We start from the raw sequence: 19,978 nt of genomic DNA on the forward strand, positions 1-19,978 counted from the left end.
GCAGGTGTGCTCCGAGACGGTATATTATCCAGGATTATGAACTGTAACAGGATAATCTCTCTAATGTAATTCAAGCTCTCGACATGGCTTATGGCTCCTTAATGTACCTCAGACTGAAGAATTACAAGAACATTCTCCCCCAAGCTCCCCCATAGCCCCTCCCTCCCTCCTCTGTCAACCCCTAAATGATTTAGTCAATAGCCTGAAGCCAGATCTTGGCATTTAGTCATAATTCAGTGCAGTTCAGTAAACATGATGGGCAAGGAGCTTTCTCTGCCTGCCTTCTTCCACAAAGGCCTCTTTTTCCTCCTCCCCCAAAATCTACCCCCCAGGGACAGGCTGGGATGCAGGACAATGCAGGAAACTAAGCTCCTAGGACTCACCTCAATATGCCCTCTGGGCACCAAGGCTTAAGCTGCCAGGCTTAGGATCAGGGTCCCCAGTCATTCAGCAGGGTAGTCCCTGGACTTGACACCCTCCAGATTGAGAAGATATCCCCAGAGCTACAGACTAACCGGTCCAGGAATCTTAGGATGCTCTGGTCCTGGGACTCCACCCTGTAAAACTCATGCTCTTGGGGAAACATTCAAATTTTCTGTAAGCTACACCACAAAATGTTGTGCCAAGCTTTGTTTCCTATAGTTTTGCCCCTCCTGGGGAAAAAAAAAAAACCTTCCCCAGAGAGCTTGGTCAGTAGAAATCACTCTACTGACAGAGCCCTTTTCACTGCACAGGTGATGATCTTGTAACTCAGATGGGTCTTTTCTAATAACAGATGGTATTTATTGAGCACTTCTATATTGCTGGGCATTTTCCTAAGTACATCACATGATTCATTCATATAAGGCTTCCAAAAATCTCTGGGTGAGAACTACTGTTCCCCCATTTTACTGATAAGAAAACAGGCTCAGAGAGGTGACGCCAAGGCCACAGATCCACTTATTTTATCTCATTCATTTATGTTTGGCTGTGCTGAGTCTTCATTGCTGCATATCAGCTTTTCGCTAGTTGTGGCGAGCTGGAGCTACTCTCTAGTTGCAGGGTGAAGGCTTCTCATTCCTGCAGCTTCTCTTGTTAAGGCATTCAGGCTCCAAGGCATGGTTGCTCTGCAGCCTGTGGAATCTTCCCATACCAGGGATAGAATCCGAGTCCCCTGCATTGGTGGGCAGATTCTTTACCACTGAACCACCAGGGAAGTCCCACAGATCTATTGAATGGGGAAGCTGGGATGTGAACCCAGGCAGTCTGGCTCTAGAGCCTGCTTTCCCGACCACTGCTCTGCAATGTACAGGGTCATACAGCACTTGAACCCAGGACCCAGTGTGCTCCACACCCGATCCCAGGCTTTTCTCTATCCACTTAGCATCCTGCTGATGAAGCAATGGGACACAGCAACCACGTCTTTCCTGGCTCTTGGTCCATTTTCCCAGTGGCCCTCAAGCCCAGCTTTGCTTTTCAATCCCTGCAGTGATTAGAAATCCAGACCACCCCTCAACCAGTCAGTGAGTCAAATGAAGATGTTTGAAAGCCGCCCCCCCAGCTCAGTGCAGGCAGGCAACCTCTCTTCCTCTGCTGTATCCCTGTGTCCATCACCCAACTCACCCTTCACTTTAAGCATAAAGCTAGAGGCCCCTCCACGCTGCCAGGATCCAAGGAAGCCAGCAGAAACCTCCTCTGTGGTAGGAAAGGGCTGCAGGTTGCAAGGACTTCCTCCCAAAAGCAGCTCAATAAAAACGAGACAGTTTCACGGGCAAGTGACGTGTCTATCAGTGCCTTCTGTATGCACCACAGCGGTCTTTCTGTTCTTCTTGACCTTGGCAAATCACTTGGTCCTTTGGTGACTCACTGTTATCTCTAAAGTGGGCTAATAATAGCAAGAGCTAAATTAAAAGATGTAGGTTAGAAAATTTTTGGATAAAGCACTCCATACTTGGAACTAAAACACACACACCACAGGGCACACACCCCTCTGGGTGAGCTGGTCATTAGATGTGGATTTAGTTGTGTCCCTAGCCTCATCCCTATAACCATACCCCAATAAAAAGAAAAAAATCCAGGTGAGTGGTATATCTCTGATCTCTGGATCCAGAATACATTAACTCAAGTTATACCAGCCTCTCCAGCTACGGAGTCTTTGGCATTTGTTAATCTTTGCCCTGGGAGAGACTACTGCTTAGTCTGAGGTCCTTAGGAGAGATGCTGCCAGATATAGAGGGAATTTGCAATATACACTGTTCACTGAGTTGGATTGCATATGGTACTTGGTGTGACAGAATGACCCCAGCATAGGCGTGTATGGGCACCTGAGTCATCGTCCTGCCCCTAACTTCCTTTTCCCTGAACTTCAGTTTCCTCATCTGTAAAATGGGGTCTGGGAGGAGGTCCCAGGTCCCTTCCAGTCTAACACTCTGTTTCAAGATTTACTTCCTTTGCAGGTTTGCCCTGATCCTTTCCCAGGTCTTCAGGTCCTTCCTCTTCTGGGTTCTTCCAGCTCCCTCTTTGTGATCAGTCTGGCCCCATCTCTTATCAGAGACCTGTTTTGTTATTCCAGGAAGTGCCACAAGGGGGAGCCTTCTTAGGATGTCTGGGGTCAGGAAGGAAGCCTAGGCAAGTAAGTGCAAGGCTAAGGTGGGAGCCAGCCAGTCCCAAGGGGCTGCAAGACCCAGATGGAAAAAGAAAGCTGGGAGAACAACGAAGGGGGCTGTAGGCTACAAAGACCATACTCCAGGCTCCTGAAGGACTGAGACCTTGCTTTGTGTTAGTTCTTGTCTATCATATGCCTGTAAGTGCATATGATGAGCTTATCTCATTTGATCCTCAATGTACTCCATGAGTCATACAGTGCAGGCGAAATTATCTATTGCCTCTACAGTTCAGAGAACTAAAGCTCAGACAGGCTCCAGGCTCACCCAGGGTCACACAGCCAACCTGGACCAGAGCTGTCCACTGGCCCAGGTCTCCTCCGGGGTCTTGTCCCAGGCTGGACACACAGGAGACCTTCAGGGATGCTTCCTGAACGAATGAGTAGGCACTCTGGGTGAGGCTGCAACCTCTGTGCGTAAGCATCCTCTGCCTTGCCTGGTGTTGTAGGCCCAGAGCAAGGTAACACCTTGGTTCCACTTTCTACCCCTTGCTCTTACCTTCCCAAATCACAGTGTTCATCTCTTACCAAATCACTTCCATGATCCAGAAGTGCTTGCACTACAGTCGTGCCGTCACCAAAAGCCCCACTCACCTCTATTTATCTTTCAAGTCTTGCTTGGGTGCGTCACATCCTCCAGGAAGCCGCCTTTGATATCTCCCACCGTGGGTAGAGTTGCCATCATTCTCCCGTCGGCCCCCCAAATAAGCTTCCTGATTACAACACACCAATCATTGTTTAAAAGTTATTAGGTACTAGTTTGAACTTCCCCAGAATGGGAACTGAGTCTTACTCATCTCGGACTCCCAGTGACTATAAAAGCTCAGCTCAGCCATCAAAGACTCATTTTGGGTACTGCCCCTTCTCCCTCTACAGCAGTGCCTCTGCCCTGGGGACCCTCTGGTAAAGGCATTTGAAGCGCATTTGGCCCGAACAAATGAATGACTGATTAGTGCACTCCTCCCCCCTTTTCTCTCCTGACCCCTCAAGTATCAGGAAAGGTGACAATTCCAGATTTCTGAAGATACTTCAGAACCCTCCTCAGCCCACCTTCAACCCCTCTAAAGCACTCCCCTTGGGGATATTTTGTACAGAAGGCATTCCCCCTGGCTTGGCTGGAGTCCCCCATGGGACTCTCAAAGCTGAGGGCACTGTCACTGGATCCAGCTCACTTGTACAGGTGAGAAAAGTAAGGTCCAGAAAGGGAAGGCGACCGGGTCATCCCTTCATTTACTCATTCATTCAACAAATCTTCACCAAGTGCTCACTGTGTGTGAGACTCTGCTCTCTGTCTGAGACTTTTTCTTTCTTAACTAAGTGGATTTTAAAAAATATTTATGTGTGCATGTATGTGTGTATTCAGCTGCATGGAATCCTAGTTCGGCATATGGGATCTTGTGGTACATGGGCCATAGCATGTCGGATCTTAGCTCCATGACCAGGAATCAAACCCACCAACCAGGAATTGAACCCATGTACCCTGCATTGGCGGAGAAGGCAATGGCAAGCCACTCCAGTACTATTGCCTAGAAAATCCATGGATGGAGGAGCCTGGTAGGCTGCAGTCCGTGGGGTCGCTGAGGGTCGGACACGACTGAGCGACTTCACTTTCACTTTCACACATTGGAGAAGGAAATGGCAACCCACTCCAGTGTTCTTGCCTGGAGAATCCCAGGGACAGGGGAGCCTGTTGGGCTTCCGTCTATGGGGTCACACAGAGTCGGACACGACTGAAGTGACTTAGCATAGCACCCTGCATTGGAAGGCAGATTCTTAAACACTGGACCACCAGGGAAGTCCTGAGCCAGACTTTATAAAAAAAAAAAGAAAGTCTCTGACTTCATAGCATCTACAATGGAAGAGAGAGACAAACAAATTAGCAGGTAAGTATGTAGCCTATATTGCTGTTGCTGCTGCTAAGTCGCTTCAGTCGTGTCCGACTCTGTGCGACCCCATAGACGGCAGCCCACCAGGCTCCCCCGTCCCTGGGATTCTCCAGGCAAGAACACTGGAGTGGGTTGCCATTCCCTTCTCCGATGCATGAAAGTGAAAAGTGAAAGTGAAGTCGCTCAGTCGTGTCCGACTCTTCGCAACCCCATGGACTGCAGCCTACCAGGCTCCTCCGCCCATGGGATTTTCCAGGCAAGTGTACTGGCGTGGGTTGCCATTGCCTTCTCTTGTAGTCTATATTGCTGCTAAGTCATTTCAGTCGTGTCCGACTCTGTGCGACCCCATAGACGGCAGCCCACCAGGCTCCCCAGTCCCTGGAATTCTCCAGGCAAGAACACTGGAGTGGGTTGCCATTTCCTTCTCCATGTAGCCTATATTAGATGGTGATAAAAGCTACTGAGATATGCAAAGCGAGGGAAGGGAGATGGGGAGCCTGGGGGTATTGGTTGGTGAAGGGTAGAAAAGAACCTTAGCAAAATGAGTGAGAAAGCTCTGTAGGGATCTGGGAAAAGATTGTTCCAGGCAAAGGCAATAGCAAGTGCAAAGGTCCTGAGGCAGAAACGTGCTGTCCTGCCTGTACAACAGTGGCTGGAGTAGAGCGAGGGGGAGGAGTGGGAGGGAAGGGCAGAGCACTGATCAGAGCCTCTAGGGTCTCTGAAGGATCTTTTTCTCTGAGTGAGATGCACACCCATTCGACTTTTGAGCAGAAGAGGGACAGGCTCTGACTTTGATTTTAAAAAGATAACCCTGGCTGCTCTGCTGAGAGCAGACTGAGGGGACAAGGGCTGCAGAGGGACAAGGGGTGCTGCGATGTTCCCGGCAGGAGAAGCTGGTGGGTGGGACCGGGGGTGGGTGGGGGTGGGGTAAGTGGGGAAAGTGGTGAAGGGTAGCAAGCAGATTCTGGACATATTCTGAAGGTAATGTAAACAAGATTCGCTAAGGCATTTGGATGAATGACAGGAAAAAAAGAGGGGTTGAGAATAACTCTAAGATTTTCTTCCCGAGCAACTGGAAGGATGAAGTTGCCCTTTTCGGAGATGGAGGAGAAGAAAAGGAGCAGGTATGGGGGAAAGATGAGAACTTCAAAGTTGAACACGTTGAGTTTGAGATGCCCACTAAACACTCAGGTGGAGACAGGAAACACGATTGACAAGCCGGCAGGTCAGGAGAGAGGTTATGGGAGAGTTGAGAGAACAAAAACAAAATCTCAAGCCTCCCGACTTGCTACAGTACAAAAAGGACTCTTCCCGTGGGTTGGAGAAGTTAAATACCTACGCTCAAAACCTAGGGCGCAGGGAAAGGAAATACGGTAACCCTGTGCGCATGCCCCCAGCCTCAGCAGTGCCAGCTATCAAGCAAGAGCAGGTCCGGGAGAGGGGGTGGCTATCCTGGGGCTCTTAGGCGAGACCAGAAGGGGCCAGGGCTCCGCACACACACACATCAGGGGCGGAGCGGGGGCCGCTCGGACTCGGGGGCGGATCTTCACTGAGGTCTGGGTTTCTTCTCCCGGCAACGGTCTTGACTCGTTTCCTTGAGTCACCGTCAGATATTTATTTAACCTCGTGGTTCAGCCTCCCTGGGGCCGACAGGAGGGATGGAGGCAGGGCGGGGGAGGCTGGCGGAGATGGGGAGCGAAAGGGGAAACATTTTCTTCCCTCCGACTGGCCGCGGCTGCCTCGCTCCTACGTGGGGTCCCACCCTGGGCCCCCCAGACCTCCGGGGGTCAGCCAGCTTCTTGGAGTTAAGGGAAATAAGGAATCACGCTGCTCCACGCCCACCCCACCCCCACCCCCATCGATTTAAGACCGGAGGAAACCTGGGGAGGAGTAACGAGTCTAACGGCCTACACGGAATCCGAGGCGGTGCCAGGCTGCCAGTCTCTGGGGTCCCCCATCCCTTGTCCATCCAAGGAGCGCCCGAGGCCCGGCGGTGCCAGGGGAGCCCACAGACCTCTGAGTTCTGACCAGCCTCCTGTCTGGGCTAGCCACTTCACCTCCGCGCGCCTCCGCTTGTCGGTCTGTAAAAGGGAGTCCTTACTCTTACCCCGCCTTCCTTGACTTGCTGAGGGACAAATCATGTTTTTAAAAATACCAGCTGCCAGTTGCCGAGCGAGGCTGGCACCGTCCTGGGCGCCTCGACGGGGCCTACTGTTCTCCAGCCTCACACACCCCGCCGCGGTCTAGCCAGTGAGGATGGGGGGCTGGAGAGAGGGGCGCGGGGAGGTCAGAACCCAGCTCTCGGGTCAGAAAGGACCCCCCACCTTACCTCTCCCCCAAAACCACGTCCCCCACCCCCGCCCTCCCCCACCCCGGCCTTAACCCAGGGGTCGGTGCGGGGAGCGCTGGGGCGGGAAGCTGGAGGCCCAGGGGGAGCGGAAGTCCCCGCTCGGAGGCCCCACTTCCCCTCCCCCCGGCCGGCCCCGGGGCAGGTGAAGCGGGGACCGGGCTCCGCTCCAGGTGGCGGGGCAGCGACGGGGGTGGGGAAAGGCAACAATAGCACTTTTATTTGGGACTGTTTGGTTCTGAGCGGGTGGGCGGAGGAGGAGGCCGACGGGGCTGCGGGGGAGAGGGGTGGTGAGCGGCATCTGGCGACACACCTGCTCCTGCTTAACCCTGTGCGTGCTGGGGCCGGCCGCTCGGCTGGGGAAGGCGGGCGGACGGCGGGGCGACGAGCCCCCGGCAGGGCCAGCCCCCGGGGGTCCCGGGCCAGGCCCCCGGGCTCGGGGCACGCAGGAATGGGGGCCCCTGGAAGGACCCGGGGGAGGTCCCTGTCCCTGGGACTGTGCCCTAGACCGGGGCTGGCCTCGCGCGCAGCCCGGGGCTCGGGCGTCGGCTTCCCCAGCGCGCCAGCTCGCCTCGGGCGGGATCGGAAGGCGAGGGGTGGCTCCAGGGCCTCTGCGCGGATTCCCCGCCGCCCTCGGGCCGTTCCGGGAAACCGGCCTTCCGGAGGCGGCGCGGCAGCCACGGCTATGCCAAGGGCGCGGGGCGCGGGCCAGGCCCAGCGGGCGGCCGCCGGGCGGGGGAGCCTCGCGCTGGGCGCGCCCTCTCGCGCTAAACGCTTCCAGGCGCGGCGGTGCAGGTGAGCTGGGCGCCCGGCGCTCCCCACCGCCGTCGGGGCCTCGCCAACGCTCCCCTCCCGCCGGAGCCCGCGCCGTCGAGCCCCGCGCTGCACCTGCCTGCGCCGGGACCCCGGCCCGCCCGCGGACCCCCACCCCACCTCCCAGCCCCGGGCTGGCGCGCTCGCCCGCCGTACAATCAGAGCTTGTTTGTGGGCGGAGGAGCCGCGCCGGGTGCGGCGGCCCCGCGCCAGCCCACTGATCCCATAAAATATTATTTGTGTTTAAAAATTCCAGTAATTGGCTATGCAGCCGCTTTTTCCGAGCCCTGTGCCAAGCTCAGTAAAATCGCAGTCCGGCTAGAGTTATTTTCATCATGCAAATTCCCATTTCTGTAAACAGGGTTAAAGCCCCTGGAAGAGGCTGGGTTGGAACCAGGGAAGAAAAGCAGACGGTTGTGTTCCCGAGGCAGGGAGTTAGTCAAACTCGGTCTCCATTCCTGCGGTGACCTGGGTAATTGGGGAGAGCTAGTAAGATAATCCTCCCCAGTCGCTTCTCTTTGAGTCCCAGTGACTGGACTCGATTGGTTGAACTCCCTGGTTTCCTTAACTTCCCCTGTCCCATCTGAATAATTTACATCAGATCACGGAATCATAATGCTTTTCTTCTTCTTTTGAATCACAAAGCAAACTGAGGCTCAGAGAGGGGAAGAGATTTGCCCAACAGTCACACAGCAAGTCTGTGCAAGAGCCCAGGCCACGCATAGTTTGCCTGTATCCCCAGCCGTCAGGACGCCTTTCAGTTCAGTTCAGTCGCTCAGTCGTGTCTGACTCTCTGCGACCCCATGAATCACAGCACACCAGGCCTCCCTGTCCATCACCAACTCCGGGAGTTCACTCAAACTCATGTCCATCGAGTCGGTGATGCCATCCAGCCATCTTGTTCTCTGTCATCCGCTTCTCCTCCTGCCCCCAATCCCTCCCAGCATCAGAGTCTTTTCCAGTGAGTCAACTCATCGCATGAGGTGGCCAAAGTATTGGAGTTTCAGCTTTAGCATCAGTCCTTCCAATGAACACCCAGGGTTGATCTCCTTTAGAATGGTCCTAGTAATAGTAGTAGCAGGCTGCCTAGTGCAGCCTGCACCCAGAGCCCCAGGGCCTGGCTCCGGGATGCTGACTCCGGGTTCAACAACTAAGGGAGGACTCCCCTGTCTCCAAACACACACACTTCCTGTCCCTCAGGAGCTGGGAGCTGCCCAGAGAGGAGGAGGAGGGCAAGGGAGTCCCTGCCAGGGTCTTGGAAACGCTGAGTAATGCACAGGGGAGCCTCTGCCCAGCCCTACCCAGGGATGGCTGCTGTCTGCTGCAAGGAGAACCACACACGTGGGAAGAATGAATTTCTTAAACAGATACTGAAAGGGAGCGCAGATTCTGCAGCTGGAAGGAGAATTGGGGCTCGGAAAAGAGTAAATAATAGTATATTATTTGTAATATAATATTCTATTATATATAGTATGTTATTGCTATTTGGTATTGACACTTAGTATGTGCCAGATGCTACTGCACAATTTGTCTCGTTTAATCCCCACAAGTCTAGGAGAGGGGTATTAACATTGTGCCCACTTCCCAGATGAAGATACTGAGGTTCTGAGAGATTAAGTCACTTACCCAAGGTTGCCTGTAAGGAAAGCCCTTTTTCTGAGGATGTTTGTGAATCTGGGTTTCCTTCACCAACTCCAAGGTTTTCAGACCAGACCAGTCCAGCCTCCTCCTGCCTCCCTCCATTTCCCCCTACAAGCCTTTGTGCAGGCTACTTCTTTACTCCGAGTATTCCTCCTCCCTCCTATTCTCCATCTTCCCCATTGCCTCCCCTCTTCAAACCCTAGGCTACTCGGTCCTAGAGGCCAAGGAATATCTGCATCAGTTCAGTTCAGTTCAGTCGCTCAGTCGTGTCCGACTCTTTGCGACCCCATAAATCACAGAACGCCAGGCCTCCCTGTCCATCACCAACTCCCGGAGTTCACTCAAACTCATGTCCATTGAGTCGGTGATGCCATCCAGCCATCTTGTTCTCTGTCATCCCCTTCTCCTCCTGCCCCCAATCCCTCCCAGCATCAGTCTTTTCCAGTGAGTCAGCTCTTCACAGGAGGTGGCCAAATTATTGGAGTTTCAGCTTTAGCATCAGTCCTTCCAGTGAACACCCAGGACTGATCTCCTTTAGAATGGACTGGTTGGATCTCCTTGCAGTCCAAGGGACTCTCAAGAGTCTTCTCCAGCACCACAGTTCAAAAGCATCAATTCTTCGGCGATCAGCTTTCTTTACAGTCCAACTCTCACATCCATACATGACCACTGGAAAAACCATAGCCTTGACTAGACGGACCTTGGTTGGCAAAGTAATGTCTCTGCTTTTTAATATACTATCTAGGTTGTTCATAACTTTCCTTCCAAGGAGTAAGCGTCTTTTAATTTCATGGCTGCAATCAGCATCTGCAGTGATTTTGGAGCCCCCAAAAATAAAGTCTGACACTGTTTCCACTGTTTCCCTATCTATTTCCCATGAAGTGACAGGACCAGATGCCATGATCTTTGTTTTCTGAATGTTGAGCTTTAAGCCAACTTTTTCACTCTCCTCTTTCACTTTCATCAAGAGGCTTTTGAGTTCCTCTTCACTTTCTGCCATAAGGGTGGTGTCATCTGCATATCTGAGGTTATTGAGATTTCTCCCAGCGTTCCTCAGGATGTATTCTGCATATAAGTTAAATAAGCAGGGTGACAATATACAACCTTGACGTACTCCTTTTCCTATTTGGAACCAGTCTGTTGTTCCATGTACAGTTCTGACTGTTGCTTCCTGACCTGCATACAGGTTTCTCAAGAGGCAGGTCAGGTGGTCTGGTATTCCCATCTCTTTCAGAATGTTCCACAGTTTATTGTGATCTACACAGTCAAAGGCTTTGGCATATCTGCATAGATAAACTCTATATTTGGGTTTTCCTTGTGGCTCAGCTGGTAAGCCGCAATGCGGAAGACCTGGGTTAAGTCCCTGGGTTGGGAAGATCCCCTGGAGAAGGGAAAGGCTACCCACTCCACTATTCTGGCCTGGAGAATTCCATGGACTGTATAGCTCATGGGGTCGAAGAGTTGGACACAACTGAGCGACTTTCACTTCACTTCACTTCAAACTGTATGCGATGCTGCACTTAGACCAGCAATTCAGGCAAGTAAAGGCAATCAGGTTATGAAGCTCTTTGCATAACGATAACAGAACTTTTTTCCAAGAAAACTGGTTAGTGTTTTAGAAGTGCCTCCTACATGCACCCCCTGGAAGAGGACACGCAACCCACTACAGTATTCTTGCCTGGAGAACCCCATGGACAGATAAGCCTACAGTCCATTGGGTCACAAAAAGTAGGATACAACTGAAGCGACTTAGCATGCCTGCACCTACATGCACATCCAAACACACACGCACACACAAACCCCCAAATAGGAGTCTCTGTTGTGGCTCCCAAGAAGGAAAGTATTTCTGGTGGTGCAGGATTACTCTGCCGCAGAATGGGCAGCCTTGTGAGGCACTGAGCCTCCTGTCACTTAAAATGTGTCAGCAGGGGCTAGAGGTCCCCAGCCCAACGGTGGTGCCAGAGAAAGTTCTGAATCCTCCTTGGCTTGTTTGCTCAGAAATCAATCCAACCGCGGGATTCCACCTACATTACTGTACAAATGTAGGTCCTGCTGCTGCTGCTAAGTCGCTTCAGTCGTGTCCGACCCCATAGACGGCAGCCCACTAGGCTCCACTGTCCCTGGGATTCTCCAGGCAAGGATACTGGAGCAGGTTGAATGTAGGTCCTACTTGTAATTAAATTGAATTCGGAGTTAGGTTGTAAGTTTCTCTTCGATCTCCAAATTGAAACACCATCCAGGCAGCCGATGTCCATGGGAGAAAGGAGAAGAACCCTCGGGTGGGAGGACAGCTTTTAGGGGTGAGAAGGGATACATGATGGTGGCGGTCCTTGAGAAGTCCATGGTGTGGGGGAGGGGGTCCTTGAGAAGACGGAGCATCCCTGAAAGAATAAATGGGAAAGTGTCTAGTGGATTCTAGTCAGGGGAAGAGGTTAGCTGCAGAAGACTCTAGCAGGAGGAAGGATAAGAGAAAGCCAGGGACCTCCCTGGTGGTCCAGTGGCTAAGACTCTGAGCTCCCAATGCAGGGGGCCCTGGGCTCAGACCCTGCTCAGGGAACTAGATCCCCCATGCTACAACTAAACATCCTGCATGCCACAACTAAGATCCAATGCAGCTAATTAATAAATATTTTTTAAAAAAGAGAAAGAGAGAAAACCAGTACCTTGAATCCCCAGGGCCTAGTGGGGTCCCTGGAGGGCTCCCCTCCCCCTGGGAGCTCATCCCAAACTCCTAGATTTCCTACCTTCAGTCTTGCTTCCTGCTCAGGTGGGTTACGTGGAGTGTGTTATGTTCAGGTGGGGGTCCTTTTTCCTGCCAGCTCTGGAGGCCTGGGAAGTATTTGAAGGATGCCTCTTCCTGCCCTTGCCTCCAGGTCCTATTACCCTCCTTCCCAGGGCTCATCACAAGAATTAAGATGTGGGGTGACTGCCTCATCCTTCAAGGAAGGAAAGAGCCTCCCCCAATGGGCTGAGGGCCGTCTGAGGGGCACAGGGAGAAATGGGGGTACAGTGGACTTCCAGAGAGTCTGCCCAGGCCAGACTTTACCAAGCCACAAAGATTTCTTGGGGTGTATGCCCCACAGATTTGGTGTCATGATGAGATTTGGAGGTGTGGTTGACACCTTTGAGCGCTCTTCTTTTTGGACCTTGAAGGACTAAGAAGGGGCGCCTCTTTCCTCCCAGGCCCCTGTCCCCTTCACCCATCCCAGAGAGGGTAGGATGGAGTGGGGTGGGTTCCATAACCTAGAGGTGGGTGCTAGGTATACTTATTGCAACAGGAGTTAAAGATGTCATTTTAATGTTTTACTTGATGTTGGTATTAAAGTTATTTTTTACAGTCTGTATCTTTTTTTTTTGATACATAAATATTTATACCTATGATTTGCCTCAAAATCATATAGGGAGAGATGGGACAAAATTGACCATGAATTGCTTCTTGTTGAAGCAGGGTGATGGGATACAGGGTGGCTCTCATACTATTCTGTCTACTTTCATATATGTTTGAAATGTCTGGAGTAAAAGCTTAAAATAATAGGACAAAACTCCGTCCCAGTCTCCCCATCTGGAAGCCATTCCTGGTTGCTCTCACATAGCCTGCTATCTGCTCCTGCTCTGTAGGAGTCTTGGGTCTCTGTTCATGGCCAGCCTGTGGGTGGGGTGTCCCCTCGAAGTGGTCACCACTGGAGCATCCCCGCTGTGGGGGTGCTCAGCCTCAGAGAGGGAGGAGCTGCCCCCACCCGCCGTGCCCACATGCTGAAGTGTGGCGGGCAGCGCGCCAGGCATGTTCACAGATACAAATTATTTCTCGTCGTATAGTCCTGGGAAGTGAACTTTATTCCTACCCTGGATTTACGGATCAGAAAACATAGATTAAGAGAGAAAGGTTAAGAGAACTCTCCCTCTTGATCCATTTCCCCAACTGTTCACCTCCCATCTGCAAAGCCATCTAAGATGTTAATAAAACCACAAGAGTTCTAGTGTGCCTCCCCACACCTCCCCCCTCAAGTTTTCAGGAAATGGTGTTCACATCCGCCAGTCTGCCCAAAGTTCAGCCATCCTCCTTTAAAAAAAAAAAAATGTGTGTATATATATAACTTTATATTATTTGGCTGTGCTGGGCCTTAGTTGCGGCACGCGGGATCTTCAGTTGAGGCATGTGGGATCTAATTCCCTGACCTGGGACCCAGCCCAGGGCCCCTGCATCAGGACCATGGAGTCTTAGTTGCTGGCCACCAGGGGAGTCCATCAGTTGTCCTGCTGTCCTGTCCTTACCCCTCCTCTCCAACCTATCAGCCAGTCCTTCAGGGTCAAATCCATGCTCACTCACACAGTCACTGCCACCAAGGTCAGTCCCTCTCCCTTCCAGCCTGAGCTGGCTCAGCCTCACTGACCCCCTGCTCCCACCCTTATCCTCATCCATCCCTTCTCAGAGCAGCAAAGACGGCCTTGGAGCATTCATCCAGTGGTGTCTCTCTCTTTCCTGTGAAACAAGGAACTCTCAGCACCCTACAGTGGCCAACAGCATCCTGCATACACAGCAGGGCCTTTCAGAGGCCTCTCTCCTGCATCTTACTCCCTACTCTCTCCCTCCCGCCTCCACCCTGTTCCTCCTCACCGTCTGTCCCTCCTCGGTTCCTCTCATCCCACAGGTTCAAGTTCCATATGATGCTTTTGGATGACCAGCCATTTTAGCCTCTGGTTAATTTCCGTGCAATTCTTTTGCAGTTGTCTTACGCATCCATTGATTTTTTTTTCTTTTTTTTCTTTTTGGTCTGTGTCACTCCACTAAAATGAAAGAACCATGAGGCCAAGAAACATGACCATCTCCTCAGCACAACTGGTCTAGTGTGGCCTTGGCACATAAAACATGTTAAAAAATTCTACATTTGATCAACAAAGGAATTCTCCATCATTCCTAAAAGGCCAAGGCCTTTAGGAACTCGGTAAAGATGCTGAAGACAAATTAGTTACCATCTTGGTCCATCCCTGAACCCTTCCAGACTTTTCGAAAGGTCTCAGCACCAGGAATTCTTTGAGCCTGCTCTAATCTGCCTGCCATCTGGCCACCTTGGCCTTTTCTCCTGCTTCTGCTCTCCCCAGACATACCTTTAGCAACATGCCTGGAATAAAGCTTCATTTCTAAAACACCTACTATGTGCCAGGTATAGCTAGTCCTCCCAACCAACTCCAGAAGATAGATTTTTAAAAAGAAAGGAAAAGACATGGCCAGAAAGAGGCTAAATCATTTGCCCAAGACCACACTAGTGAGTGGGAAGTGTTAGTTGCTCAGTCATGCCTGACTCTGAGACTGCAGCCCACCAGGCCCTTCTGTCCATGAGATTTTCCAGGCAAGGATACTGGAGTGGGTTGTCCTTTCCTTCTCCAGGGGATCTTCCCAATGCAGGGATCGAACCCAGGTCTCCTGCATGGCAGGCAGATTCTTTACTAACTGAGCTACAAGGGAAAGAGTGGGAAATACAGGACAATCTTGATTTACTTTAACTCCCAAATTAGTGGGTGGGGCTGTGAGAAGGTTTTTTATTTTTTAAAATATTTATTTTTTATTTGGTTATGTGGGGTCTTAGTTGTGGCATGTGGGATCTAGTTCCCTGACCAAGGATCGAACTCAGGCCCCCTGCATACAGCACGGAGTCTTAGCCACTGGACCACCAGGCAACGTCCCTGTGAGAAGGTTTCTAAGGCCTCCTTCCTTGTAGCATGATTATTCAGCCCTGGGGGTTCCACCAGAAGCAGGAGGTAAGAAATCAGGACCCCCAAAGTTAGAAATCCAGGGAGGGTAGAATCAGGATGATAGCGTCGGGGGATGTGGGGGTTGGTCTTAGGTAGGAACAGAGCTCTGGCTTCAGGTGGGCATGTGAAAGGAGGGGGTGGAAAAAGGGAAAGATGGCCGGGGGAGGTGATGGGGAAATCTAAGCACCCCAATTCTAAACACCTGTGTCTCCTTGCCTCGCCTGCTACACAGCTCCGCTTAGGAGGCTGCAGGTTTGCCATTTCCACTTGGGCAGGCAGGGCGGGGCAGGAAGGGGACCGCTCCTCACTCCTTGACCTACCTGCCTGTAGTCCCCACAGCCCACCTGAGAGGCAAAGCATTCGCAGGAGCTGAGGCAAGAAGAAGCGGGGCAGGTGGGAGGGAGGAGGCTCTGCTCATCTTTGGGAGAGAAGACTGCAGCCAGGAAGGAGGGCAGGACAGTGCAGCCAAGTAGGGGTGAGAAGTCAGGGCTGGCGGAGAAGGAGGGGCTCTGGTAGGGTGGGGAGAGCAGGACCCAAGGTGGCCCACTGTCAGAACAGCCTCCCCCACCCAGTTCAGCCCAGCCTGGGAAGGGAAGTGGGGCGGGGTCCTGTCACCAGGAGACCCTTTGTACTGCCAGGTTTTTGCTGCAGAAATAGCCCCTTTCTAACCGGCAGCCTCCTACTCCCAGGACTGATAGGAATTTCCTCCCACCCCCAGGGCCCCAGGCCTGGAGGGTTAGGGACAGAAGGAGGTGTAGGCCAACCCCACACAGGCCACCCTAAGTGTCAGCAGACTCTTGCCTCAACTTCAGACCCTGGTCCCTCCCAGCCTGGGAGAGGAGTGCCAAGGATCAAAAGAGTGAGATCAGGTGGTCTCTGGCATTCTTGAGAGCTTTTCCTGCTGCTAGGCCGTTCCCCTAGCCCAGGGGTGAGTGGATTTCCCATCCCATCCCAACCCCCTCTCCTTCCTGTTCAGACACCTTCTTCCCACAGGCATGAGGGGGAAGATTGTAGACACTCGACTCAGAAAAACTCAGTTCAAATCCTGACCTTGCTTCTAAGTAGCTGTGTAGCCTTGGGCAAGTCGCTTAACCTCTCAGAGCCTCAGTTTCCCTGTCTCTAAAATGTCATCTCTAAAAATCATGAACGAAGGAGCTTGACTGACTTTATGATGTCTTAGGGAATACGGAGCGACAGGACATCTGGTAAGCCAAAAGCATCTCACAGCATTGTCTACCGGTCTCTTTTCCAGGGAGGGGAAGCCCTGGCGAACTTCCTGGAGGAGGTGGCTGGGGAGAGCTGAGGGGCTTGCAGGGGTCGCTGTGAGTGCGCAGGCCCATCGGGACCTCCCTGGGGCTTTGGGGACGGGGTGTCGGGCGTGGAGAGGGCAGTGGAGCTTGTCTGAGCTGACACCAACCCTCCCCAAACACGCACTACCCGCCCGGTCTCTTGTTCCTCTCAGCCCAAGACGAGACTCGGGCCTCTCCTCCCGGCTCTCTCCGCCGCCCCTCTACCCAGGGCCCCCCTGACCCACACCCTAGGGCGGGCTGGTCTCCCCTTGGGGGGCCGGGGCCAAGAATGGGCGCGTGAACTGGGGCAAATTAACACGTAGGAAAACACCCCGGCACCTGGAGAAACAGGAGCTGGGGCCGGGGGAGGGCGGCCAGAGCCTTGGAAGTCAGAACCCGCACGGAGCGATAATTCACCCGAGTGTCCGCGGCCTCCCGCCCGCCCCCCGCCCCCGCCGCTCGGCCTCCGGTTTCAAAGGCGGACAAACAGCACACTGTGCTGGTCCCGGCTCCCTCGCTAAATCTTCCTGTCTTCAGCTTCTGGTAACCTGAGCCGGCCGAGCTGACGCTCCCTCGGAGGCCTGATGGGTGCCGGGAGAGGGGAGAAGGCGGCGGGGAAAGACGGAGGGGAGGGGGCCGGAGAATGCCGCCCCGCCCCGCTGGGCCCTCGGCCCTCGGCCCTCCTCTGGGGGCGGCCGGGCCAGCCGCCCCATCCCTGCACCGTGGGGTACGGGTTGGGGGGGTACAGTGGGCGAATGTTGATTTAAAGCAACCCTGCAGCTCTGGCCTGTGTTTGCGCTTCTAGATGCTTCTGCGCGTGGACAGAGTGTGAGTCTGTGTGTGAGAGGGAAGGGGGGTGGCTGTTGTGAACTCACACCTCAGCATGTGGAAAAGTCATTTTTGTGCTTAAGTTGGGCACTGTCGTGGGAAGACCTAGGAGCCCCGCTCCTTCCCCCTCCCTCCTCCCCTTCTTCCTCTCCCTCCTCCTCTTTCTCTGCTCCCTCCTCCTTCCCCGCCCCCTCCCCTCACCCCTCGGGGAGAGGGAAGTAATCCCAGAAAGGCCTCCCACAACCACTCCTGACCAGAGGCAGGGCTGAAGGGTTGCCGTCTGCCCAGAGTCCTTCTCCAAGGCTCCTTGACAAGTGAGCTTGCCTGCCTGGGAACTTGGCCCTTAGGAAGCAATCTGGGCCAGAACCTCCTGACCCCCTGTCCTCTCTTTGAGGGCAGGATTGGGAGGGGGAACGTGTTCACCTGGAGAGGTGTGCCCCCCACCTTTGGGATTTCCAGTGGGAGGTCCTACTTCAAGGCCCAAAGTGGAGTGGGTCCTCAAAGCACAGGGGAGCTGGAGACTTTTGGGAGCCCTTCTGGGAAGGGCTGAGGACCATTTAATTAAGAAGGTGATGACTGGATGGGGGAAGGGTCAAGGTTTGATTGGTGAGGGCAGGGGTAAGAGCAGAGGTGAAGGGCAGGGCTAGAGCTGCAGTTGAATCGAGGGTCAGAGAGTAGGAGTGAGATTTGAGGGTCAAGAAATACTTAGGGGGAGGGGTTCATGTAGTGGCAGGCCTAACTGGAGGGGTGGACATAGAGTTGGAGTTCAGATTCAGAGTAGGGAACTGTGTTGGGACAAGGCATGGTGGTAAGTGCAGAGTTCATTCATGCTGTCTTTAATCAGCAATCTTTTAAAAATTTATCTGGCTGTGTCAGGTCTTAGTTGTTGCCTGCGAACTCTTAATTGCAGCATGTGGGATCTAGTTTCCCTGACCAGGGATGGAAACCCAGGCCTCCTGTGTTGGGAGCCCGGAATCTGAGTCACTGGACCACCAGGGAGGTCCCCAACCAGCAAATATTAATTGTCTCCCATGTGCCAAGTACTGTTTTACTTACTGGAAATAGATAGCAGAACACAAAACTCTGCCCCCCTCCAAGGTTCCATGCCAGTGGTGGACAGATAATAAAATTAGAAACTGGATAAATGATATTTTAGATGGTGGTAAAGGCTGCAGAGACAAAGCTGGGAAGGGGGAGAGGGAGTGATGGGGCACGTCTTGCAATGTGTGATATGGCCTCACTGAGAAGGTGACACATGTGTCAAAACCTCCAGGAGGTGGGGAAGCCCGCCAAGCAGATACCTTGGTGAAGAGCTCTGTAAGCAGAGGAACAGCAAATGCAGTTTCTGCTGTGTGTGTGTGTGTGTGTACGCCAGCCCAACATGTTCAGTTCAAGGAACAGCAGAGATGCTAGAAGGGTGGGGAGGGTGGGGGCGAGCAGGAGGAAGGAGGCCAGAATGATCAGAGGCTGGGGTCACGGGTAGGATCAGAATCGGGGGTCTGCATCAGCTTTGTCTTCTCCCTCTTGAGTCATGGGGAGGCAGACAGCCTGTAGGCAGGGGCCAACAGGGAGGAAATGGGTGAAGCTGGGAGACTCGTGGGGGCCCATGAAGCCAGCCCACCCCTGGGAACTGCAGGTCAGCAGAGCCTCTGCTTGGTATGGGGCATCTGACTTCAGGGACCTCCTGGTCTTATCCAGGATCTCCCCTCCAAAGCATGAGACACCACTTCACTTGGAGCTTCTAGAACTTTGTTGCCCACCCCCCATCTGTTTGCTAATAAAAAGATGAAGGGGGGCCTGTCTGCCTTCTCCAGATCACTAGCCTTCTCCTTCCCTTCTCCCCTGCCTGCCTCCTCTCCCTCTCCTTTCTCTCCCTGAGAGCTGATGCAGTTAATTGGAGCGTCTTGGAAGTGCACATTAACACACAGAGCGCCAAGGAGACGTCTTGGCAGCGAAATATCATTATCACTTCTTGAGCTCCAGCCAAAATCCCCTCGCGGTCAAAACACAATTCTTTAAACTAAACAATTAAAGATTTGTGCAAGTGTGGCTGCCATGAGGTATCAGCCTGGGAACGGTTGCCCCTGCCAGTGTGTCAGCAGAAGTTAGCAACCTGCTCCGCGCTCCGAGCCAGGTGATGGGCCGAGCGTCTCCCAGGAAGGAGGATAAACAGCAGGCTCATGGCAGTGGCCTGGCCACCAGTCACAACCTCCCCCCATCCTCAGAGGCACAAGGATTTTGAAATACCAGGCCCCCAACCCCTTTTATTCCCTGCTTTGTCTGCAGAAGCTCCTGGCCCTAGAGAATCACTGGGTACCACACTGCCCCTTGTGGCTGGGGCTGGGAGTGCTGGAAGTCACAAGCTAAGTTTCCTGGATTCCTAGGGCCCAGGCTCCTGCCCACCCCTTCCAGCTCAGCCCTCTGACTCCTGGTCACACATAGGGCCATGCACACCACATAGCCAAGGTTAGAGCAGGGAGATGCTGGGCCACCACTCCAGGTCTACCCCATAATGTGTAGTTTCTACCCTGCACAGTCCTCAGTGAGGACCCCAAGTACTGTCATGGGGCAAAATCTGGGCTACGAATCTCTCCGATAGGTTGCAGGGTAACCGCCTCTCTCTGAGCCTCAGTTCCCATGTCTGTACCATACAACTCAGGCTTGATATTGAAGATTCTTCCAGTTTAAATATGCTGTGGGTCTTTGACTTTAGGTACCAATTGCAAGGGCCATATTCAGTGAAATGTGTTAGCCACTCAGTCGTGTCTGACTCTCTGCGACC

General features: G+C 53.1%; 1 long non-coding RNA gene across 1 annotated transcript; it reads right to left on the bottom strand.

Moving 5' to 3' along the window:
• Positions 1–891: 891 nt before the first annotated feature.
• On the bottom strand, positions 892–3,356 carry LOC148774117 (uncharacterized). Its single transcript, XR_016036111.1, has 3 exons — positions 3,236–3,356; positions 1,603–1,864; positions 892–1,153 (listed from the first exon to the last, which is right to left on the bottom strand). It is a non-coding gene; the product is annotated as an uncharacterized LOC148774117 (long non-coding RNA).
• Between the last annotated feature and the right edge of the window lie 16,622 nt (positions 3,357–19,978).

The sequence above is a fragment of the Moschus berezovskii genome, chromosome 23, assembly GCF_049115385.1.
Source record: "Moschus berezovskii isolate FMDL1 chromosome 23, NW_MosBer_1.0, whole genome shotgun sequence".
NCBI lineage: Eukaryota > Metazoa > Chordata > Mammalia > Artiodactyla > Moschidae > Moschus > Moschus berezovskii.